Genomic DNA, 27,165 nt, shown 5'->3' on the forward strand with positions numbered 1-27,165 from the left:
ACCTGTGAGATAGAAAGGGATAATGAAGGATACTTAGAAGTCATAATAGGCTCTGAAGTAAAAGAATCTCCTTTGTATTCAAAACCAGGCAAAGGGGAGTCAGGCTGTAGCGCAGAGGGTTAAGCACAGGTGGCGCTAAGCACAAGGACCTGCGTAAGGATCCTGGTTCGAGGCCTGGCTCCCCACCTGCAGGGGGGTCGCTTCACAAGCGGTGAAGTAGGTCTGCAGGTTTCTATCTTTCTATCCCTCTCTGTATTCCCCCTCCCATCTCCATTTCTCTCTGTCCTACCCAACAATGACAACAACAATAACTACAACAAGAAAACAACAAGGGCAACAAAAGGGGATAAATAAATAAAATAAATATTTTTTAAGTTACAAATGTTTTAAACTATATAATATATCATCATATTGGTCTGGGAGGTGGCATAATAAATAAGGCATGAGGTCCTGAGTTCAATACCTGGCAGCATATGTACCAGAGTGATGTCTGGTTCTTTCTCTCCTATCATTCCTCATGAAGCAATCAATAACAAATATATATATATATATATATATATATATATATATATATATATGAATACATGACAATTATAGACGGCAGTGTTCGGCACAGTGTTCATGTAATAATCTCATGTCTAGGGGGTTGGGCGGTAGCACAAAGGGTTAAGTACATGTGGCGTGAAGCACAAAGATCAGCATAAGTATCCCAGTTAGAGACCCTGGCTCCCACCTGCAGAGGACTTGCTTCACAGGTGGTGAAACAGGTCTGCAGGTCTTTCTCTCACCTGTCTTCCCCTGCTCTGTCCATTTAACTGTCCTATCCAACAACAATAACAGTGATAATAATAACAATGATAAAAGAACCAGGGCAACAAAAGGAAAATTGGCCTCCAGGAACAGTGGATTCCTGGTGCAGGGACTGTGTCCAATCAATGACCCTGGAGGCAGAAAGAAATAAAATCTTGTGTCTGAGGTTTCAAAGTCTCAGGCTCTATACCCCATGCCACTACAAGCTGGAGTGTACCAGTGTCCTAGTAAAAAAATAAATACAGTAGGGGAAAGAGAGTGGTGCACACATGTTACAATGCACAAGGACCGGGGTTAAAGGCCCAGTACTCACAAGCAGAGGGAAAACTTCACAAAAAGTGAAACAGTGCTACAGGTCTCAAGCACCACAACTCATCTGTCCCTTCCACATAAATAACATAGTTTTAAAAAGAATAAAGTAAAATTAAGATTAAACAATAGAGTTTAAGGATCAGGGAAGGTGATACGAAAGGATGTGAAACCTGCAACTTAAAACCCAAAGAAGGCAGTGCTGTGGTGTCGCTAACTCTGTACCCCTTTCTTATCCAACTTACTACAATACACTTTTTGGGCAGAGTCGGGCAGTAGCAGGTAGTGCGAAGCACAATGACCACTGTAAGCATCCAGGTTTGAGACCCCAGGTCCCTACCTGCAGGGAATCACTTCACAACTGGTGAAGCAGGTCTGCACATGTCTCTTTATCTGGACCTCTTTGTGTTGCCCTCCTCAGTCCTATCCAACAATGACAATATCAATAACAATAATTAATAACCTCAACAATAAAACAAATGCAACAAAATGGAATAAATATTAAAAATATATATGATTTTATAATATATAATTTTTTAAATAAATAACATCTTGGGGGGGCTGGGGTGGTGCACCTGGTTAAACGCATACATTATAATGCAGGTGTCACTCTGTATCGTTCCCTCTCTATCACCCCTTTGCTCTTGACTTCTGACTGTCTCCATCCAATAAAGATAATTAAAAAATAATTTAAAAATAAATAAACTCTTAGGAATACTGAAGGTGGGGTGGGAGACAGCACGAAAGCTGAGCTGAGATGACCAGGCCTGAGTCCCTGTAGTGTTGTAGAGTGAAGACCTTGTATGTGGGAGGCTCTAGATTACATACTGGAATTTCACAGAATGGAGGACACAGCTCTATAGCCTGTCACTCCCCTATTCTCACAACCATAGGACAGGATACTGGAAGGGGGCCTAATGGAAAAAGCAGACCAGGGGCTCCAGCCTGAGTCCTCTAGTTCATGGTCATCCCCTTTCCCGCCATGATCACAGTGGCGCCCTTAGGAGTCTGCCCTTGGGGGGGGGTGAGCATGGGCACAACACACAGCCACCACCCAGCACCAGGAGAAGCTGGAGCATTTAATCCCAAACTTCAAGCAGCTGGGCAGAAGCCAGGCAAATGAGGCTTCACCTAGGCCAGGGCAGTCCCTAATCCTAGGGCAGTTATAATGCCCCAGCCCTCTGGAGGCACATCAAGGCCATAGAAACTTGGTGGGGCTGCGGGTGGGGAATTGGGGAGGGTGGCGGAGGTTAAGCATGATGGCTGCTCATAGGACTGACTGCCTGTTGTGAAAGATGCATACGGCTGGCCTGTCTCTTTGGGTCCAGCCCAAGGATGGAGAGAGGACTAGGGGTCCACACAGTCCAGAGAGATGCTCTGTCTCTCTCCCCCTTTGTCTCATTCATATATAAGGGAATGCTCTTTGCAAATGTACATATCATGATAGCTCTGAAACCTCTCTCAGTGTGTTAGGGACTGGGCTTGATCCTGGGTTGTGTACATAAGGTAAGTTCACTATGATGTGTGCATTTCCCTCTGCACAAGTGCTTTTGCATGAATGAATGGCACACTGGATTCACAAGACTTTCTTTCCCTAGTCACTGCCCAACTTGGCTCTTCCCATGTCTGTGCTTTCTCTGATAACATTCCACTGGAATTTGCAGGAGCACTACTGCATTCTGCTGTGTGCCCACAAGGTGGCAGCATTGTCCAGAAGGCAGGCCTCAGAAAACAGCCCAGAAATCAAAGACCAGACAAGTGCTAAGGGGTGCATGTTTGGAGATACACACCAGAGTCCAGCAAAGGCGCTTCTGAGGCAAGCCTTAAAGACACTGCCAAAGGAGCATGAAGGGAGGGCTGGGTAGGCTGTCCTTGAGATTTCTGACCTATCATGAACCAAGAGTACTCACCTTCATAGACTGCCCCTAAGGACTGGCCAATCAGGACAGGCAGTGGTCCTGGGGTGGTGCTCAGAGAGAAGCTGGCCAATGAGAGCACAGGTTACTACTCTAGGGGGGGGCTTTCTCTAAAACACAGCCAATCAAAGTCAAGCAGAAGTGCTGGGGGTATCCTCAGAGTCCTAACAAGGAGCTTCAGGGAAGGGCACCGTAGATGGTCCTGGTATTAGCTGCGAATCACCCAGGAAGAGCACAGACCCTCCCAGTACCTGGGTGGAACCAGACAGTCCTTAGCAATGAGAGTAAAGGAAGGGCAAGCGTGCATTGTCACCAGTCCGTGGCCATGTTGAGGGCTGGCTGAAGTTCAGGAGCTGTCACTGGGGAAGTGAGCCCTCTCCAGATGAATGGCAGTAGGCTTCTTGGAAGTGTGTCAGAGACTGGCAGTACTGCTTTCCTGTGGAAGTAGGGCTGTTCTAGGGGCCTCTCTGCTCTGTTATCTTTTTTTTTCCTCCTCCAGGGTTATTGCTGGGCTCAGTGCCTGCACCATGAATCCACCGCTCCAGGAGGCCATTTGTTGTGGTTATTATTATTGCCCTTGTAAACGCAATTCGTTGTTGGATAGAACAGAGAGAAATGGAGATGGGGAAGACATAGAAGGGGAGAGAAAGATAGACACCTGCAGACCTGCTTCACCGCCTGAGAAGTGACTCCCCTGCAGGTGGGGAGCTGAGGGCTCGAACCGGGATCCTTACGCCTAACTAAATTGTAAAAACTAAAAAAAAGGGTCAGAGTTATGACACATCCAGCCTAAACCCTAGCCCTAACCTTAACATCCCTAACAACCATTAAGCTAACAACCCTAACCCCAACCCTAACTCTAATTTCTAACCCTAAACTGCAAATAATATCCTAAACTCAACATTTTTTCTGTTCTCTGGTGCATTCTGCTAAATGTCCACAAGAGGGCGACAGAACACCACTATTCTGTACATTTAAACATGTTAATTTCACAGGTTACATACACAGTTATTATATGTATGAAATGTGTGAAGGTGGTTGCTGAAAGTAATCAAGCGCTGAGACTCTGACAACAGCACAAGAGTGATAAGGAGAGTGATAAAGACACTGAAGACCTACTCTAACACTCATATATAGCTTCTCTAAACAAACACAACCATATGTTTGGGTTGGGTGCATGTGGAAATGGCTATATGCACTGAACTCACAGATTATATTTGTGCTATATATGGGGTGAACAATCTGTTTGCAATAGCCTTGACGCCAATACTCTGAGTCTGATAATATTTTTGTGGCAGGGAGGGCTAAAACTGGGAGGACTCACATGTGCAACATGAAAGATCTTGGGTGTTTAAAAAAATTCTATCAGGAATTAAGAGGAAAAGAGATTTGAGACAAGTATTTGTATGAGAGACAGCCAAACATATAACCACCATCAGGGTTATAAGTAGTATTTGAATACTGGCTTGAACACTCATCTGAACTTAACCTCTAATGCAAACTCTTCAAATTCAAACTCAGACATATTCCCTTATCTACACACATACTTTCTAAAAACAAGTTTCTAACTCACAGAATGTGTACTTGTATACCTCTAAAGTTGAGATGACATAGAATATAAAGCCTGATGCCACAAGAGGAAATTACAGGGCCCATAACTGCTACCATCTGTGTGCCAAATAATTTTGGTTAACACTTCCAGAAAGAGAGAAAAGTTAGTGGAAGATAACTAGAAGGCTGTGAGCCCCAGTTCAAACTTAAAACCTAAAACTAACCATACACCTGTTTAACTCTCTCAACTATTCTCACTACTCCTTACCTTTTTTTGATGAGGTCCGAAGTTTTTTTTTTCTGTGCCTGAAAGGAGCAGCACCTACCTTCACAATGGTTTTAGGAATTCAGATCCTGTTGAAAAACAAGATACAATACCCACCCTAGATGAGTGTATTGTAGCTCAGTGTGTGTGTGTGTCTGTGTGTGTGTGTGTGTGTGTGTGTGTCTGTGTCTGTGTCTGTGTGTCTGTGTGTCAGGTGATTATGTCTCTGTGTTAAGGGATTCATTATTACCAAATAATGCTCACCACACATTACCAAAAAGTAGTAAGTTTGGGTGGTAGCTCACTTGCAAAAATGCAGGCTACATGTGTAAGTAGTGAACTTTGAGGCACAGTCCCAAATAAAGGGGGTTGCTTTGTGAGTTCTTGAGGAGTGCTAGTTGGTTCCATTCTTTGCCTCTCAAACACTCTCAAAAAAGGAAGAAAAAAATAAAAAATGGCTATTATGAGCACTGACATTGCTTCAGAATGTGAGTTCCATCAATAAACCTGTTACAAAAAAATAACAAAATATGTTACAGTACTTAGGGAGAAAACTGGTAGAGCAGCAAACTGTTATGTCCATTTCTGCTGCCTCATGAGAAATACAAAAGTTGATTAAAATGTTTTCTAAAGGGTAGTATTATCTCTACAGATAGAGATAAGATTGGAATCTTGTCATTTTGGGGGTAAAGGATAAAATGGGGCAGAAAATGTAAGCCATGTTTCCATGTCGCTATGGTGAATATCTAAATGCTCCCGTAGTCTACTTGAATCTATTACAGTTTGAGGATTCAGATTAGAACAGGTCATTATAACAAAACATTGTTAAACTGCAACAATAGAAAAATATTTGAAACATAAAAAAAGCAGTCGAACTAACAATGCAAACCACAGTACCCTCACAACAAAGCCAATGAAAATAAACTTCATGGCCTTATGAGTTAAATATTTCAAAACTATGAAAGAGAATAATCTTAAAATATGGAATCTTACAGCCTTATCACCTAGCAAGATACAAGAAAAAGGAATTAGATAGCCTAAACACACCAATCACAACTGCAAAAATGGAAATAGTCATCAAGCTTTGGCAAGATTCAGCACTCAACGTGAAAAGGAACTGAAACCATTAGCCTAAAGTCTTTAACTCTCACCATTACTATTCTCCATAGCCCTGATAAGACTTCAACAGTACAATCATGCAAGCCGGCCTATCAAAGAAAGTAATATTCCTTGGCTGGAATCTGATTTGCAATTAAAAGGAAGCATGCTCAACAATGGGCACCTCTGGGTTTCCATTAGTGGGCTTCCTTCAAAATGCCTACCCACTGTTAACTGCCCAGTAACTATAGGTCAGAGACTTAGGACATGCCTAGAATGCCTGCCATCAATCTCATTGGCCATTGTCCTTGGACATGCCCAGGAGGATCAGTTATTAATTATAATTATATCAGCCTAGTTATAGATTGGCAAGTGGTGTTGAGAACTGCCACCAGACCTCCCGGCTCACATGACAGCCTCTTAAAGACCTGCCCATGAGCCCCTTCTAGTGAAATCAGATTAGGCTGGGTTCAAGACAAGTCACCAAAACCCCATTTCTGGGCTCCGATTGCTAGGCAACTTTCTGAGGACTGCCCTCTAGTAGGCCAGTTCTTAAGGTATGCCCATAATGTCATCACTCCCTCTGGGGCACCACTAGCTGCTCATTGGACAGCATCCATGTGGCCCACCTGCAAAGCAATTCAGCTGGAGCCTGATAGGATGCCTTATCAAGGGATTCCTCCCCAGAACAGGCAACTGGGCTCTCATTGACAGGATGCTCCCTGAAGCCCACCCTCACAACACTGCCTGTGCTGATAGACTTCCTTGTGCCAAGTCACTGAAGGTCACTGCTCCTGTTCTTTGATTGGCCAGCAGTCTAGAGGTGTTGGTATGCATGAGACCCCTTCTGTTTCATTGGGTTTAAATCCCCCCTGCTTAACACTATTCTATTTACATAACCACTTCATTCTATTTACATAACCGCTGTTAACAAGTTCCACCCACCCTCCAGGGCATTTGTGGTTCAGTGATAGGATTCTTACCTAATCTGCCCCCTCTTTGTCACACTCTGATTTTCACCAGTCACTTTTCTCTCCACCCTCTCTATGTCACATCCTGTTTCCACCTTACTTGGCAAGTATATATAAAGACAGCATTGTGAGTTTTACAGTACTTGAGTTTAGCTTAGCTCATCTTAGATTGTGCTGCGTCCTGCATGAATAAAGAGATACTGCCTACAGCTCAACCATAAGTCCCTGGTCATCTGTTATCCGCCCGTGAAGCCATCCCGGCGAAAACAACATAACCCATCGAAAACAACAGAGAGGTACGCCCAGACAGCACTCAACTCTTGCTCATTAATGTCAGTCCCAAGGACCTCCTGCTGTATGCTGACTGGCCTATTTCTGCAAACACAACACCCACAACTCCTATATAGGCTCATATTGCTGCACTGTTTTCTGAGGCCGCTCCTCTACATAGTGCCTATGCTCTGATAGGCCAGGCTCTTTGGACATGCCCAGAGACCAAGCTGGCACTACACTTGGCCACTGATTCTAGGGCACTTACCCTATGCCTCAGCATCACACTTCTTTTGTCCCTTTGTGGACACTCAGCACAGTGCAGCTGAGCATGGGAATTCACAAGCCCTCAATGGAGTCTTACTAGAAAGAGAAACTCCATACACTTTGAAAGCCAAATGGGAAAGCCCTACACACTAGAGGAAAGAACAGATGTCATATGGGAGCCTATGTGCAATACAAACCTTGACATCCATGGGGCAAAAAGCCTGAGCTCTCCTCATTCTGTAAAATCTCTACACAAAATTATGTGCCTAGCTGCCACATTGTGGACACACAGCAGAATGCAGCTGAGCTCCCCCCATGGCATGCTCAATTGAGCCTTCACAGAAAACTACATAAAGCATGGGAATGGGAAGAAGAAAGGTGTAGATCTCTTTGGAGAAGAAACAGTATCCAGAATCCAATACCATTCATCCATGCAAAAGCACTTGTGAGAGTGAACTGCCTTTGCCATGGCACAACCCAGGTTCAAGGCCAGTCCCTAAGACACTGAAACAGGCTTTTGTACTGTGGGATACTTCTCTGTATCTCTCTATCTCTCTCTGTTTCTGCCTATCACACTCTGATTTTCTGATTTTCTCTCCTTAATGTAAATGAAATATTTTTCCATATAAGAATGGAATTTTAGGGGAGTTGGGTGGTAGTGCAGCAGGTTGGGCACAGGTGGTGCAAAGGACCTGCATAAGGAATGTGGTTCGAGACCATGGCTACCCATCTGCAGGAGTCGCCGCAGGTCTCTGCCTCTCTCTCCCTGTCTTCACCTCCTCTCTGTATTCTCTCAGCCCTATCCAACAAGAACAACAACAACAACTTCAAGAACGATAAAGAGGGAGTCGGGCTGTAGAGCAGAGGGTTAAGTGCAGGTGGCGCAAAGCACAAGGACCGGCATAAGGATCCTGGTTCGAGCCCCGGCTCCCCACCTGCAGGGGAGTTGCTTCACAGGCGGTGAAGCAGGTCTGCAGGTGTCTATCTTTCTCTCCTCCTCTCTGTCTTCCCCTCCTCTCTCCATTTCTCTGTCCTATCCAACAACGACAACAACAATAATAACTACAACATTAAAACAAGAGCAACAAAGGGAATAAATAAAATAAATATTTGAAAAAAGTACGGGACTTTGATCAGGTCCCTCTAAAAAAAAAAAAAAAGAACAAGGGAAACAAAAAGTAAATATATATTTTTTAAAAAACAATGGAACTTTAGGGACAGGGGCACTGTTGCAGCTGGCTAAGGTAACATAGAATGATGCACAGGGTACAGAGTAGAAAATGCAACTTCTTGGGTGTTGGGCTGTAGTGCAATGGGTTTAGTACATACAGCCTAAAGTGCAGAGTCCGGCCTAAGGATCCCATTTTCAGCCCCCTGCTCCGTACCTGCAAGGTGTTGCTACTTTCTCTCACCCAGTTTTCATTTCTCTTTCCTATCCATGACAACCACATGAATAACAATAATAACCACAAAAATTATTTCTAAAAAAGGGCAACAAAAATAGGGGGAATAGCCTCCAGGAGCAGTAGATTCAAGATGCAGTCACCAAGAGCCAGCAATTCTAGAGGAAAAAATGCACCTTACACAGCCTATAATGATCCTGGATCCATATTCTAAGTGGGATAAAATAGAAAAGCTAGCAAGGGTGGGAATGGAATACTGAGTTCTGATGTTGGGAATTGTGTTGAATTAAATCCCTCTCATCCTATGTTCTGGCCAATATTTCCCCTTTATAAGTAAAAATTTAAAAAAGAAGTCATAACATTTATACCAACACTTCTGCAAATGTCATTTCCCCCTAAGCATGATCAACCCACAGCAATGGCAAATTACATAAAACAGACTATATAAAAAGCAGTTATGTTGATCAACCACAGTTAACATCATCTAATATAAGAAACTTGTTTGAAAGGAAAACCAGGCATGCATAATAAGTTATTTCATGTAAACACATTAGCAAAGACACAGTGAAACATAGTCCAGAATGACAAAACACTTTCACAATTAAATTCTTATCAATAACCTCGAAATCAAAAAAAAGGCCAGAGACATTTTTTTAAAAATATTTATTGATGTGGTGTAGTGCAGGTTAGGATGATACTTGGAAGACAATAGAACAGGTATGCATGAGGTTCTGAAACTGATAGAGAACTACAATGATATTCTGTTTTTTTCAGAGAGGTAAGCAGAAAGAAAATCCAGAGTATGACCCCGAAAGACTAGTGAAGGATTGAACTTTCAACCTCATAAAGACAACTACTATACTCAATTTGAAAGACACACACCTTTTGATACATGAATTAGTTTTGTGTAAAACAGTTTTGTAGGCCATATCAGGAGAATTTAATGAAGTAGCACTGCAGGTATCTCTGAATCTCCCTATCTCAACCTCCCTATTCTTCTTAATATCTCAGCATCAAATGATAAATAAAGAGAACATTTTAAATAGCAGACATTATAAATAAGAAAGGTATGGGGGTATTTGGTGCAAGACCTGGTTATGTACACACATTACAGTGATCAAGAACCCAGTAAAATACCATGGTCCCCACTAGCAGGGGAGGAGCTTCATGCATGTGGAAGAAGGACTCTAGGTATGTGTCCTTATTTCTATCCACACTCCCCTATCAACTTCTTACTCTCATATAATACATAAAACAGTTTTTTTAAATAAAAATGAAAGGGAGTGGGGCGTTAGCACAGCAGGTTAACTGCAGGTGGCACAAAGTACAAGGACTGGTCTAAGGATCCCAGTTCAAGACCTCGGCTCCCCACCTACAGAGGAGTTGCCTCACAAGCAGTGAAACAGGTCTGTAGGCGTCTTTCTCTCCCCCTCTCTGTCTTCTCCTCTCTCCATTTCTGTCTGTCCTATGCAGCAATGATGACTACAACAATAAAAATAACAAAATGGAATAAATATTTTTAAAATAGATAAATAAATAAAAACAAAAATGAAAAAGAAATTTAAACTGCAAACCTGTAAAATGTCATATACACTGGAGGCCAAGTACAGAACAAAAATTTATAAAGGTAGTGCAATTGGAACCCTAAAGTAAATGGTACATTTTGTAATTACTGTTTACAATATTTATACACCTGCTGATTAGTGAAAAAATATACTTAGCACCTCACTACCTAATGCTATGATGTATTGCTACTGGGACCTTTTGCTTAGCAATCATCCAGGCTATGAAAGGTTTCCCCAACATTCCCTTGGTGTTTTCAGAGTGTTCTCACACCCTCGCCCAACTTTCAAAGTTCTTACCTTGTCCAGTAGTTCCATGTTGTGACAGATGAGAATTCATAAATATTGAATCCCGTGAGCCAGGACTGCATGCCAAGTCTGTAAAGAAAAGCACACAAACATAAAACATCACAGTAGCTGATAGCAATGCAAGACATGTCAAACTCAGTAACACACTTAGGCAGGTTTCTGTGCTGTAGTCTATCTCTCTCCCTCTCTCTCTTCCCTTCTCTTCATTGGCATGTGAGTGTGTGCTTGGGTGTGCTGTTCTATTTTTATTTCCCTTTATAAGTGGTTAGAGACAGAAAAATTTGAAAGCATGGAGAGGAAGATATACACTTGCAGCCCTAGTCTAACATTTGTGAAGCTTTCTCCCTGAAGGTGGGGAACCGAATATGTAAGCACAAACTCCCTGGGCCCTTGCTATGGACAGACAAAAAAAGATGGATGCCTCCATTGGCCAAATTAGGGGCTTCCAGTCAAGATCACAGCCCCGCCCCTCACCTGAGGGCCTGGCTGCTGCTAATCAAGGCAATTGGAAACACCTTTTGCACTTGGGCCCTGAGGACATACTCAGGAATCCCTCCAGGAGCTAGCAGGCTGGAAGACCTCCTGAACCCTGGATAGCTGTGCTCCTAGTTGGGCGGCCCTTCTGGCCAGTGGTGAAAATATTGCCTAGATACAAGAAAGAACTTCAGGTTTCAAAGGGATTTGAAACACCATGAGGCACTTGGAAAAGACATTTCACAGCCATCAAAACACCCTCTTTCTGAACACTGGAAGCTTCCGTTTTGCATGGAAAAACTGGACACCGGTGTGGCCATCAGTACCTCAGATCCTTTCCATTTGGCTTAATAGAGGGAAAGCACAGTGTGTGTGCCAGGGGGATCGAGTTTCACTTCCCTTGACCGGGGCTCTCATGGAATAAGGACAAGGATTCTGTGCAGGAAGTTGAGGAGGGCTGCATTGAGGCTGAGTGTCAGCCTCAGGGCCCTGGAGAATGGCAGTCAAGCACAGAGGGCCTGGACAGCTGCAGCTGGAGATGGACATATGCCTGGAACCTGCAGCAGCAACGCTGTCTCCGCAGTTCCCCTCTGTACTACACCATGTGCAGGAGACTAAATAATCCAAAGGGCAAAGAAAGGAAAATTTCAACACCAGGAAGGCTGAGTTCACGATGCATGCACTGACTTCCAGTAAGGGCCCAGTGAAGAAGGCACGTAGAGACAGTCAGAGAGACAGAATGACAGAGACAGACAAGGACTGAAATTCTGGCCCTGTGTTGATCAGTCCCAGAGCACTGAAGACAAACCCTCCATGCCCATGCATACTTCTTACAAGTGGCATTGCTATTTTATGTTTGTGAGGAAAGGTAACACTTAGAACATCTAGGTCTTAGCCACTCTGAGAAGCAACCCTTGGCCGGCAGCCCACTCTCCCAAACTGCCCTCGCCTCTCCAAATTCGAAGTAGTCATAGTGATGCTCCAGCCAAGATGCAGGCTGGCGTATTGCATCTCCCTGGTCCAGCCTCAGCCTGTCCTGTGTGCAGGGAACTGCACTATGTCTATTTCTTCTTTGATTTACAGTTTTGGGATAAGACTCGGTGGACAAAAAGAGCAAGAGGGAAGTAGATGATTTGGCAGTGGTATTTTGTGCTGGGAGAGATTTGTAGAGTGATATACGATATGGCTCTGTGAGATGTCTCTCATGACTGTGGCTCAGAAGGGCCAGGTGTATCCACATTGCTACCCTAATCCAGAGCTGTGCAGGTCTCTAGCTAAAAAATATTTTCAGACCTCTACATGTTACATACATATATATATAGAGAGAGAGATAGAGAGAGAGAGAGAGAAAGAGAGAGAGACACTGATGTAGTCATTTTCTACAATGGATTCGATGTGACATTCACACAATTGATTGCTAAAACCTGGAGAGAAACTTTGCATCAGGAAAAGAATTGTCCAAAGGAATAAAATCTCCAAATCATTAGCTATATGCAGCTCCAACGGGACCGAGCGAATAAGGCTCGAGAAGGAACTCATCCAGGAGACTCTCCACATGGACAGGCACCACAGGTTTCCTAGTCTGGCAACACAAACAGGGCAGCTGCTAGTGCCCAGTGCAAGCCTCAGGGCAAAAACCTCTCCCTCTTCAGTGTCTTTACATCTGAAAAGAAGAAAAGTGACCAAGGGCCAAGGAGAGCTGCCCTGGTGTCAATATTGAGCTGTAAATCAGAATGTGCCAAGTGTTTTGCACAAAATCACCTGTGCCACAGTGATTCTGTTGTTCTCTCTCTCTCTCCCTCCCTCAGACACACACACACACACACACACACACACACAAATCCACAGAGGCACAGGCACAAACGGAGTTATACACATGCGCACTGGACAGCTTCTGCAAGGCAGGGCCCTGGGCTGAACCCTGCTTCGCATTTCCTGGAAGCACGCCCAGCCTTTTAAGGCCAGCTCTGAGCTCCCATTGGCGGGATTCCTTCAGAAGGCCCGCCCACAGGGCGCCAGCAAGGCTCTGATAGCCCAGAGGCCTAGACCACGCCCAGAACCCCACCAGCAATCTCATTGGCCAGTGTGCTTGGACACACCCAGGAGGGTCCGGGCCCCTAGTCAGTGATTGGCCAGCGGCCTTGAGCACCGCCCACACGGCCCTGCAGCACGCTGATTGGGCAGCCTCCAGAAGGCCCGCCGACCAGCCACTTCTGCTCGACTCTGATTGGCCTGGTGTCCCAGGGACACGCCCCCAGCCAGCCTTCTCTTGGCTCCCATTGGCGGGCTGCTGTCTGAGGGGCGCCCTCTGATAGGCCAGTTCCTAAGGCACGCCCAGGAAGGTCACCGCCCTTGCCCCATGATTGGCCAGCCTCCTGGGCTCCGCCCACGAGGCCCGCCCCAGGCGCTCATTGGACAGCCTCCCGAGGGCCCGCCCCCCAGGCACTTCCGCTGGACCCTGATTGGCTGACCTCCAGGGGTACGCCCACCCAGAGCCAGCACCCAGGCTCTCATTGGTGGGCTGCTCTCTGAGGCCCGCCCACGCAACTCCTCCTCTGTTCTCATTGGCCAGCTCTTGCTTCACGCCCCTGAGGGTGACGTTCCTCCTCTCTGATTGGCCAGCTGTCTCTATGAATACCCACTGGGCCCTCCCCTCAGGCTCATTTTGCACGGGCTCTGAGGCCTGCCCCCGGGGACTTTCTGCCATCCTCTGAAGGCCCTGTTTCTGCAAACACGACCCCCACAGCTCCTGTCTGGGCCCGTCCTTAGGACACTGCCTGCCTGCGCTAGGCTGGCCATGCTCTTGGGGCACACCCAGAAACACTGTCGCCACTCTCCTAGCCCAGTGCCTCAGGGCACTTGCCCCATGGAGCCTTAGTCCCGCCCTGGTGCTGCCCTCTTGTGGACACCCAGCAGAATGCAGCTGAGCACAGGGATTCACAAGCTCCCAGTAGAGTCATCCCAGGCAAAGAGAGAAACCCCTTCCACTTGCAAAGCCAAATGGGGGATCCCCCCACCCCACAGGAAAGAACAGATGTCTAGGGCACTCTACGTCAATTTCAACCCTGCTGTCCACGGGCCACAATTCCTAGAGTTCTCCTCATTCCACAGAATCACTACACTCAACTATGGTCTTTGCCGCCACCTTGTGGACATACAGCAGAATGCAGCTGAGCTCCCCATGCCACTCCTCTTTGAGTCTACCCAGAAAATTACACACAGCATGGGAATAGCAAAGGAAAGAACCCATCTGAGGACCACCTGGGAGAATGCACAACAGAGTCCACAATCCAATGTGCCAATTCATACTTGAAAAACCACTTGTGCAGTGGAAACTTCCTTTGTCATAACACAACCCAGTTCCTAAGTCCCTGTGTCAGGAATAAAGAAACAACAGCGGTAATCTTAACTGAAACACACTTATGCACACTTACACACACACACACACACACACACACACAGACACACCTTCCCACAGAGACGTACACACTTGTCCCGAAAATACCTTGGATTGGAGTTGCTGTTTTGCACCCTAGCAAAAGGTCAAAGTTTCATGGGTGGAAGGGAGAAGTGTTAAGTTTCTGGCATATGAAGGTGAGAAATGCCTAGAGCAGATCGATAGTTACATGGACAACGAAGGGAGCATGGGTTGGAGGAACAGCTGGTGGAGCTGCCAGGGAACTATGTGGAATCCCAGGACCCTGGTCACACTTACCCAGCTAGGGAAAAGCTGGGCTAGTGACAAATCAGAGCTGCAGATGTCTCTCTGTCTCTCTTCCTGCTTGGGCCCTGCTCTCTCAATTTATGACTGTTTGCTTCTCCTCAATAAGAAAGTTACAAAGGATGTACAGAAATACAGGGGTAGTGGGAAAAATTACCCCCCATGCCCACTATTACATGGAACTGTTGACTGTAAACCATTCATCCCCCAAGAAAGAACAGAATAAATATTTGTGAGGTTAAAAACATTGTAGGTTAAATAGCGAACATTCTCTAGAGCCATGCAATACTAATCCATTGTGCATTGGATGTCACTGTCAAAAACAGTGCTGAAGCAGTTGTAGTAGTGTGTAGTATCTGCAAAAGGAAATGTATTGTGTGTCAAAAGTTCCCTTCAATTATAAGAGAAAATCTATCAGGCAGAAGAAATGACCCCTCATGTGATATCGGACGAAATAAATAAATAAATAAATATGCAAATAAATGGGAATGATCTAAGAGGATTTGAAAAAAATAAAAAATAAAAACAAACACCACAGGAAGACCTGATGACAGCAGAAATATAGAAAACGTCTGCTGAGAAATAGAGGGCTGCTTCAAAAATTCCCTGACACACAGGGTCCAGGCAAATTACGAATTCCGAGAATGAAAAGAAACGCATACGATTTGAAGCTTACACTAAAAAATGGAGGCAAGTTCTGTGCTATGATAATTACAATAAGGATACTGATAGAAAGGCTATTGGAAATGCTCCTGGAAAGTTTATAATTTATAATTGTAGTGAATCCTGCTCCAACTATGTGACCAATTATTTATGAATAAGGAGGCTATTATAAATGCGGTAATTCTGCATTCAGATCAAATAAAAAGGTCAACAATTCTAAAAATGTCTGATATATATATATATATGTATGTATATGTACATATATGTATGTGTATCTTTATTATCAACTATGAGGGATACTGGCATGGCTATGAGGAGACAGAGTATGGCTTGTGCCAGAGAGACTTACAAAGCTGAGGCTCCAGAAACCTAGGTGAAATCGCCAACAAAACAATCCAGAGCTCAGCCGGGCCTGGTGACTCGCTTTGTATATCTGGGCCTGTCAGTCAAATAATATATAAGTAAAATATTAATGAGTGCAGACAGAGTGAGTGAGAGCCTGTGAGAGTCAGAGACAGAGAAGGCAAGAAGAGAAATAGAAGAGTTGGAAAGAGACCAGAAGTCCAAAAGCTCCCACTCTGTGTTCATACATGACAGGTTCAAACCTGGGTTGTCGAGATTGTAGGGCAGCAGTCTCCTGTCCACAGACCCCAGACAACCCCAGCCTTCACCATATGTGTGTAGTATTTATGACAGGATATGTATTGTGAGTGTAAACTTCCCTTCAATTATAAGAGAAAAATCTATCAAGCAGAAGAATGGACCCCTCATGTAATATAGAACCAAATAAATAAATAAATAAATAAATATGCAAATAAATGGGGGTTATCTAGGAGGATTTGAAACAAATGAAAAATAAAAACAAAAAGCACAAGAAGACCTGATGACAGCAGAAACATAGAAACCATCTGCTGAGAATCAAGGGCTGCTTCAAAAGTTCCGAGACCCTTCAGAATCCAGGGAAATTAAGATTTCGGGAGAATGAAAAGAAACTCATATGTATTGAAGCTTACACTAGAGAAAGGAGGCAAGTTCTGTACTATGATAATTAAAATAAGGATGCTGATAGAAATGCTATTAGAAATGCTACTGGAAGGTTCTATTATTTATAATTGTATTGAATCCTGCTCCAACAATGTGGCCAATTAGTAGGGAAAAAGGAACCTGTTGTAAATGTGTGAATTCTGATTAAGATCAATTACATAGGTTGACAATTCTAAAAATGACAGAGATATATATGTATATTTATATATGTATATGGATGTATATCTTTATTATAAAGTCTGAGAGATACTGCCATGGATATGAGGAGACAGAATATGGCTTAAGTCAGAGAGACTTACCAATCAGAGGCTCCAGTAGCCTAGGTGAAATCACAAACAAAACCAGCCAGAGCTCAGCAGTGCTCTGGCCACTCTCTTTGTATATCTGGGCCTGTCAATAAAATAAGGATATAAGTAAAATATTCCTGAGTTCAGACAGAGTGAGAGAGAGCCTGTGAGAGTCAGAGACAGAGATGGAGAGCAGAAAAATAGAAGAGTTGGAAATAGACCAGAAGTCAAAAACCCCCTAGGCTGTGTTCATTCATGACAGGTTCAAACCTGGGTTGTAGAGATTGTCACGCAGCAGCTCTAATGCCCACAGACCCCAGACAACCCAAGCCTTCACCATATGTGTGTAGTATTTGCCCCAGGAAATGTATTGTGCATCAAAAGTTCCCTTCAGTTATAAGAGAAAATCTCTCAAGCAGAAGAAATGATGCCACATGTGATACCTGACTAAATAAATAAATATGCAAATAAATGGGGATGATCTAGGAGGACTTGAAACAATAAAAATAAATAAAGACAAAAACCACAAGAAGACCTGATGACAGCAGAAACATAGAAACCATCTGCTGAGAAACAGAGGGCTGCTTCAAAAATTCCCTAACACTTCAGGGTCCAGGGACATTAAGATTTCCGGAGAAAGAAAACAAACACATACGTATTGAAGCTTACACTAGAAAAAGGAGGGAAGATCTAGGCCATGATAATTACAATAAGGATGCTAATAGAAACACGATTAGAAATGCTACTGGAAGGTTCTATTATTTATAATTGTATTGAATCCTGCTCCAACTATATGGCCAATTATTTCAGAAAAACTAGGCTGTTATAAATGTGGTAATTCTGAAAGAAGGTCAAATACATAGGTCGAACATTCTAAAAATGACAGATATATAAATCTATATGTATATATATATACATGTATGTATATCTTTATTATAAACTCTGAGTGATACTGGCATGGAAATGAGGAGACAGAATATGGCTTGTGTCAGAAAGACTTACAAACTGAGGCTCCAGTAGCCTAGGTGAAATCGCCAACACAACAAGCCAGAGCTCAGCAGTGCTCTGGTAACTCTCTTTGTCTATCTGGGCCTGTCAGTAAAATAAGAATCTAAGTAAAATATTAATGAGTGAAGACAGAGTGTGTGAGAGCATGTGAGAGTTAGAGATAGAGAAGGCGAGAAGAGAAATAGATGAGTTGGAAAGAGACCAGAATTCAAAAACCTCCTACACTGTGTTCATTGATGACAGGTTCAAACCTGGCTTGTAGAGATTGTAAGGCAGCAGCTCTCATGCCCACAGACCCCAGACAGCCCCAGCCTTCACCATAGGCTCTACTACCAACCTGACAGTAATGTGTGTGTGTGTGTCTGTCTGTTTGTGTGTGTCTGTGTGTGCTCAGAGATCACCTGTAGTAGTCTCAGAGCATGGGTGGCAAGGGAGCCAGCCTCTCCTGCAACTTATGTACAGAGAACCTATCTGGTCAGGGCAAGCCAGCTAGCCCAGATTGTGGCTAAGCAAGAATGCATATGCAAAGGGACTCTCATGTCTCACTCTCCTGAGTTCCGAATCAATGCCATGCCTCACTATGATCCAAACACTGCCAATGGGGGAAGCTGGGGCACCCCTCAGAATTCAGGGGCTTGAGCCTGTCCAGTCACGTTTGGCTGCCTACTCAGCCTCCAGGCTCTCAGTCCACTGCTCAGGGCAGCAGATTACAAGCCCAGAAAGTACCCAGAAAGGGCTGTGTTTCCACATAGATGGGAAGTGTGTTGAACCAAACAATAGTGGATGAACCCGGCCCCTTACACCTACCCTTTGGGTCCGGCTAAGGCAATTGCTCCTGTGGCCTCACATCCCTGATCATGGTGTCCTGGTGTCCACACATCACACTCAGAGAGATTCCCAGAAGTAGGCTTGCATGAGTGTCCCATACAATGTCGCTCTGCTTGCAGGAAGCACAAACTCCCCGGGCCCTTGCTATGGACAGACAAAGAAAGATGGATGCCTCCATTGGCCAAATTAGGGGCTTCCAGTCAAGATCACAGCCCCGCCCCTCACCTGAGGGCCTGGCTGCTGCTAATCAAGGCAATTGGAAACACCTTTTACACTTGGGCCCTGAGGACATACTCAGGAATCCCTCCAGGAGCTAGCAGGCTGGAAGACCTCCTGACCCCTGGATAGCTGTGCTCCTAGTTGGGCGGCCCTTCTGGCCAGTGGTGAAAATATTCCCTAGATACAAGAAAGAACTTCAGGTTTCAAAGGGATTTGAAACACCATGAGGCACTTGGAAAAGACATTTCACAGCCATCAAAACACCCTCTTTCTGAACACTGGAAGCTTCCGTTTTGCATGGGAAATCTGGACACTGGTGTGGCCATCAGTACCACAGATCCTTTCCATTTGGCTTAATAGAGGGAAAGCACAGTGTGTGTGCCAGGGGGATCGAGTTTCACTTCCCTTGACCGGGGCTCTCATGGAATAAGGACAAGGATGCTGTGCAGGAAGGTGAGGAGGGCTGCATTGAGGCTGAGTGTCAGCCTCAGGGCCCTGGAGAATGGCAGTCAAGCACAGAGGGCCTGGACAGCTGCAGCTGGAGATGGACATATGCCTGGAACCTGCAGCAGCAACGCTGTCTCCGCAGTTCCCCTCTGTACTACACCATGTGCAGGAGACTAAATAATCCAAAGGGCAAAGAAAGGAAAATTTCAACACCAGGAAGGCTGAGTTCACGATGCATGCACTGACTTCCAGTAAGGGCCCAGTGAAGAAGGCACGTAGAGACAGTCAGAGAGACAGAATGACAGAGACAGACAAGGACTGAAATTCTGGCCCTGTGTTGATCAGTGCCAGAGCACTGAAGACAAACCCTCCATGCCCATGCATACTTCTTACAAGTGGCATTGCTATTTTATGTTTGTGAGGAAAGGTAACACTTAGAACATCTAGGTCTTAGCCACTCTGAGAAGCAACCCTTGGCCGGCAGCCCACTCTCCCAAACTGCCCTCGCCTCTCCAAATTCGAAGTAGTCATAGTGATGCTCCAGCCAAGATGCAGGCTGGCGTATTGCATCTCCCTGGTCCAGCCTCAGCCTGTCCTGTGTGCAGGGAACTGCACTATGTCTATTTCTTCTTTGATTTACAGTTTTGGGATAAGACTCGGTGGACAAAAAGAGCAAGAGGGAAGTAGATGATTTGGCAGTGGTAGTTTGTGCTGAGAGAGATTTGTAGAGTGATATACGATATGGCTCTGTGAGATGTCTCTCATGACTGTGGCTCAGAAGGGCCAGGTGTATCCACATTGCTACCCTAATCAGGAGCTGTGCAGGTCTCTAGCTAAAAAATATTTTCAGACCTCTAGATGTTACATACATATATATATATAGAGAGAGAGAGAGAGAGATAGAGAGAGAGAGAAAGAGAGAGAGAGACACTGATGTAGTCATTTTCTACAATGGATTCGATGTGACATTCACACAATTGATTGCTAAAACCTGGAGAGAAACTTTGCATCAGGAAAAGAATTGTCCAAAGGAATAAAATCTCCAAATCATTAGCTATATGCAGCTCCAACGGGACCGAGCGAAAAAGGCTCGAGAAGGAACTCATCCAGGAGACTCTCCACATGGACAGGCACCACAGGTTTCCTAGTCTGGCAACACAAACAGGGCAGCTGCTAGTTCCCAGTGCAAGCCTCAGGGCAAAAACCTCTCCCTCTTCAGTGTCTTTACATCTGAAAAGAAGAAAAGTGACCAAGGGCCAAGGAGAGCTGCCCTGGTGTCAATATTGAGCTGTAAATCAGAATGTGCCAAGTGTTTTGCACAAAATCACCTGTGCCACAGTGATTCTGTTGTTCTCTCTCTCTCTCCCTCCCTCAGACACACACACACACACACACACACACACACACACACACAAATCCACAGAGGCACAGGCACAAACGGAGTTATACACATGCGCACTGGACAGCTTCTGCAAGGCAGAGCCCTGGGCTGAACCCTGCTTCGCATTGCCTGGAAGCACGCCCAGCCTTTTAAGGCCATCTCTGAGCTCCCATTGGCGGGATTCCTTCAGAAGGCCCGCCCACAGGGCGCCAGCCAGGCTCTGATAGGCCAGAGGCCTAGGCCACGCCCAGAACCCCACCAGCAATCTCATTGGCCAGTGTGCTTGGACACGCCCAGGAGGGTCCGGGCCCCTAGTCAGTGATTGGCCAGCGGCCTTGAGCACCGCCCACACGGCCCTGCAGCACGCTGATTGGGCAGCCTCCGGAAGGCCCGCCCACCAGCCACTTCCGCTCGACTCTGATTGGCCTGGTGTCCCAGGGACACGCCCCCAGCCAGCCTTCTCTTGGCTCCCATTGGCGGGCTGCTGTCTGAGGGGCGCCCTCTGATAGGCCACTTCCTAAGGCACGCCCAGGAAGGTCACCGCCCTTGCCCCATGATTGGCCAGCCTCCTGGGCTCCGCCCACGAGGCCCGCCCCAGGCGCTCATTGGACAGCCTCCCGAGGGCCCGCCCCCCAGGCACTTCCGCTGGACCCTGATTGGCTGACCTCCAGGGGTACGCCCACCCAGAGCCAGCACCCAGGCTCTCATTGGTGGGCTGCTCTCTGAGGCCCGCCCACGCAACTCCTCCTCTGTTCTCATTGGCCAGCTCTTGCTTCACGCCCCTGAGGGTGACGTTCCTCCTCTCTGATTGGCCAGCTGTCTCTATGAATACCCACTGGGCCCTCCCCTCAGGCTCATTGGGCACGGGCTCTGAGGCCCGCCCCCGGGGACTTTCTGCCATCCTCTGAAGGCCCTGTTTCTGCAAACACGACCCCCACAGCTCCTGTCTGGGCCCGTCCTTAGGACACTGCCTGCCTGCGCTAGGCTGGCCATGCTCTTGGGGCACACCCAGAAACACTGTCGCCACTCTCCTAGCCCAGTGCCTCAGGGCACTTGCCCCATGGAGCCTTAGTCCCGCCCTGGTGCTGCCCTCTTGTGGACACCCAGCAGAATGCAGCTGAGCACAGGGATTCACAAGCTCCCAGTAGAGTCATCCCAGGCAAAGAGAGAAACCCCTTCCACTTGCAAAGCCAAATGGGGGATCCCCCCACCCCACAGGAAAGAACAGATGTCTAGGGCACTCTACGTCAATTTCAACCCTGCTGTCCACGGGCCACAATTCCTAGAGTTCTCCTCATTCCACAGAATCACTACACTCAACTATGGTCTTTGCCGCCACCTTGTGGACATACAGCAGAATGCAGCTGAGCTCCCCATGCCACTCCTCTTTGAGTCTACCCAGAAAATTACACACAGCATGGGAATAGCAAAGGAAAGAACCCATCTGAGGACCACCTGGGAGAATGCACAACAGAGTCCACAACCCAATGTGCCAATTCATACTTGAAAAACCACTTGTGCAGTGGAAACTTCCTTTGTCATAACACAACCCAGTTCCTAAGTCCCTGTGTCAGGAATAAAGAAACAACAGCGGTAATCTTAACTGAAACACACTTATGCACACTTACACACACACACACACACACACACACACCTTCCCACAGAGACGTACACACTTGTCCCGAAAATAACTTGGATTGGAGTTGCTGTTTTGCACCCTAGCAAAAGGTCAAAGTTTCATGGGTGGAAGGGAGAAGTGTTAAGTTTCTGGCATATGAAGGTGAGAAATGCCTAGAGCAGATCCATAGTTACATGGACAACGAAGGGAGCATGGGTTGGAGGGACAGCTGGTGGAGCTGCCAGGGAACTATGTGGAATCCCAGGACCCTGTTTTGAGCCCCTGGTCACACTTACCCAGCTAGGGAAAAGCTGGGCTAGTGACAAATCAGAGCTGCAGATGTCTCTCTGTCTCTCTTCCTGCTTGGGCCCTGCTCTCTCAATTTATGACTGTTTGCTTCTCCTCAATAAGAAAGTTACAAAGGATGTACAGAAATACAGGGGTAGTGGGAAAAATTACCCCCCATGCCCACTATTACATGGAACTGTTGACTGTAAACCATTCATCCCCCAAGAAAGAACAGAATAAATATTTGTGAGGTTAAAAACATTGTAGGTTAAATAGCGAACATTCTCTAGAGCCATGCAATACTAATCCATTGTGCATTGGATGTCACTGTCAAAAACAGTGCTGAAGCAGTTGTAGTAGTGTGTAGTATCTGCAAAAGGAAATGTATTGTGTGTCAAAAGTTCCCTTCAATTATAAGAGAAAATCTATCAGGCAGAAGAAATGACCCCTCATGTGATATCGGACGAAATAAATAAATAAATAAATAAATATGCAAATAAATGGGAATGATCTAAGAGGATTTGAAAAAAATAAAAAAATAAAAACAAACACCACAGGAAGACCTGATGACAGCAGAAATATAGAAAACGTCTGCTGAGAAATAGAGGGCTGCTTCAAAAATTCCCTGACACACAGGGTCCAGGCAAATTACGAATTCCGAGAATGAAAAGAAACGCATACGATTTGAAGCTTACACTAGAAAATGGAGGCAAGTTCTGTGCTATGATAATTACAATAAGGATACTGATAGAAAGGCTATTGGAAATGCTCCTGGAAAGTTTATAATTTATAATTGTAGTGAATCCTGCTCCAACTATGTGACCAATTATTTATGAATAAGGAGGCTATTATAAATGCGGTAATTCTGCATTCAGATCAAATAAAAAGGTCAACAATTCTAAAAATGTCTGATATATATATATATATGTATGTATATGTACATATATGTATGTGTATCTTTATTATCAACTATGAGGGATACTGGCATGGCTATGAGGAGACAGAGTATGGCTTGTGCCAGAGAGACTTACAAAGCTGAGGCTCCAGAAACCTAGGTGAAATCGCCAACAAAACAATCCAGAGCTCAGCTGGGCCCTGGTGACTCGCTTTGTATATCTGGGCCTGTCAGTCAAATAATATATAAGTAAAATATTAATGAGTGCAGACAGAGTGAGTGAGAGCCTGTGGGAGTCAGAGACAGAGAAGGCAAGAAGAGAAATAGAAGAGTTGGAAAGAGACCAGAAGTCCAAAAGCTCCCACTCTGTGTTCATACATGACAGGTTCAAACCTGGGTTGTCGAGATTGTAGGGCATCAGTCTCCTGTCCACAGACCCCAGACAACCCCAGCCTTCACCATATGTGTGTAGTATTTACGACAGGATATGTATTGTGAGTGTAAACTTCCCTTCAATTATAAGAGAAAAATCTATCAAGCAGAAGAATGGACCCCTCATGTAATATAGAACCAAATAAATAAATAAATAAATAAATATGCAAATAAATGGGGGTTATCTAGGAGGATTTGAAACAAATGAAAAATAAAAACAAAAAGCACAAGAAGACCTGATGACAGCAGAAACATACAAACCATCTGCTGAGAATCAAGGGCTGCTTCAAAAGTTCCGAGACCCTTCAGAGTCCAGGGAAATTAAGATTTCGGGAGAATGAAAAGAAACTCATATGTATTGAAGCTTACACTAGAGAAAGGAGGCAAGTTCTGTACTATGATAATTAAAATAAGGATGCTGATAGAAATGCTATTAGAAATGCTACTGGAAGGTTCTATTATTTATAATTGTATTGAATCCTGCTCCAACTATGTGGCCAATTAGTAGGGAAAAAGGAACCTGTTGTAAATGTGTGAATTCTGATTAAGATCAATTACATAGGTTGACAATTCTAAAAATGACAGAGATGTATATGTATATTTATATATGTATATGGATGTATATCTTTATTATAAAGTCTGAGAGATACTGCCATGGATATGAGGAGACAGAATATGGCTTAAGTCAGAGAGACTTACCAATCAGAGGCTCCAGTAGCCTAGGTGAAATCACAAACAAACCCAGCCAGAGCTCAGCAGTGCTCTGGCCACTCTCTTTGTATATCTGGGCCTGTCAATAAAATAAGGATATAAGTAAAATATTCCTGAGTTCAGACAGAGTGAGAGAGAGCCTGTGAGAGTCAGAGACAGAGATGGCGAGAAGAGAAATAGAAGAGTTGGAAATAGACCAGAAGTCAAAAACCCCCTAGGCTGTGTTCATTCATGACAGGTTCAAACCTGGGTTGTAGAGATTGTCACGCAGCAGCTCTAATGCCCACAGACCCCAGACAACCCAAGCCTTCACCATATGTGTGTAGTATTTGCCCCAGGAAATGTATTGTGCATCAAAAGTTCCCTTCAGTTATAAGAGAAAATCTCTCAAGCAGAAGAAATGATGCCACATGTGATACCTGACTAAATAAATAAATATGCAAATAAATGGGGATGATCTAGGAGGACTTGAAACAATAAAAATAAATAAAGACAAAAACCACAAGAAGACCTGATGACAGCAGAAACATAGAAACCATCTGCTGAGAAACAGAGGGCTGCTTCAAAAATTCCCGAACACTTCAGGGTCCAGGGACATTAAGATTTCCGGAGAAAGAAAACAAACACATACGTATTGAAGCTTACACTAGAAAAAGGAGGGAAGATCTGGGCCATGATAATTACAATAAGGATGCTAATAGAAACACGATTAGAAATGCTACTGGAAGGTTCTATTATTTATAATTGTATTGAATCCTGCTCCAACTATATGGCCAATTATTTCAGAAAAACTAGGCTGTTATAAATGTGGTAATTCTGAAAGAAGGTCAAATACATAGGTCGAACATTCTAAAAATGACAGATATATAAATCTATATGTATATATATACATGTATGTATATCTTTATTATAAACTCTGAGTGATACTGGCATGGAAATGAGGAGACAGAATATGGCTTGTGTCAGAAAGACTTACAAACTGAGGCTCCAGTAGCCTAGGTGAAATCGCCGACACAACAAGCCAGAGCTCAGCAGTGCTCTGGTAACTCTCTTTGTCTATCTGGGCCTGTCAGTAAAATAAGAATCTAAGTAAAATATTAATGAGTGAAGACAGAGTGTGTGAGAGCATGTGAGAGTTAGAGATAGAGAAGGCGAGAAGAGAAATAGATGAGTTGGAAAGAGACCAGAATTCAAAAACCTCCTACACTGTGTTCATTGATGACAGGTTCAAACCTGGCTTGTAGAGATTGTAAGGCAGCAGCTCTCATGCCCACAGACCCCAGACAGCCCCAGCCTTCACCATAAGCTCTACTACCAACCTGGCAGTAATGTGTGTGTGTGTGTGTGTGAGTGTGTCTATCTGTCTGTCTGTTTGTGTGTGTCTGTGTGTGCTCAGAGATCACCTGTAGTAGTCTCAGAGCATGGGTGGCAAAGGAGCAAGCCTCTCCTGCAACTTATGTACAGAGAACCTATCTGGTCAGGGCAAGCCAGCTAGCCCAGATTGTGGCTAAGCAAGAATGCATATGCAAAGGGACTCTCATGTCTCACTCTCCTGAGTTCCGAATCAATGCCATGCCTCACTATGATCCAAACACTGCCAATGGGGGAAGCTGGGGCACCCCTCAGAATTCAGGGGCTTGAGCCTGTCCAGTCACGTTTGGCTGCCTACTCAGCCTCCAGACTCTCAGTCCACTGCTCAGGGCAGCAGATTACAAGCCCAGAAAGTACCCAGAAAGGGCTGTGTTTCCACTTAGATGGGAAGTGTGTTGAACCAAACAATAGTGGATGAACCCGGCCCCTTACACCTACCCTTTGGGTCCGGCTAAGGCAATTGCTCCTGTGGCCTCACATCCCTGATCATGGTGTCCTGGTGTCCACATATCACACTCAGAGAGATTCCCAGAAGTAGGCTTGCATGAGTGTCCCATACAATGTCGCTCTGCTTGCAGGAAGCACAAACTCCCTGGGCCCTTGCTATGGACAGACAAAAAAAGATGGATGCCTCCATTGGCCAAATTAGGGGCTTCCAGTCAAGATCACAGCCCCGCCCCTCACCTGAGGGCCTGGCTGCTGCTAATCAAGGCAATTGGAAACACCTTTTACACTTGGGCCCTGAGGACATACTCAGGAATCCCTCCAGGAGCTAGCAGGCTGGAAGACCTCCTGACCCCTGGATAGCTGTGCTCCTAGTTGGGCGGCCCTTCTGGCCAGTGGTGAAAATATCCCCTAGATACAAGAAAGAACTTCAGGTTTCAAAGGGATTTGAAACACCATGAGGCACTTGGAAAAGACATTTCACAGCCATCAAAACACCCTCTTTCTGAACACTGGAAGCTTCCGTTTTGCATGGAAAAATCTGGACACTGGTGTGGCCATCAGTACCACAGATCCTTTCCATTTGGCTTAATAGAGGGAAAG

This window comes from Erinaceus europaeus, chromosome 15 (assembly GCF_950295315.1).
Source record: "Erinaceus europaeus chromosome 15, mEriEur2.1, whole genome shotgun sequence".
Taxonomy (NCBI): domain Eukaryota; kingdom Metazoa; phylum Chordata; class Mammalia; order Eulipotyphla; family Erinaceidae; genus Erinaceus; species Erinaceus europaeus.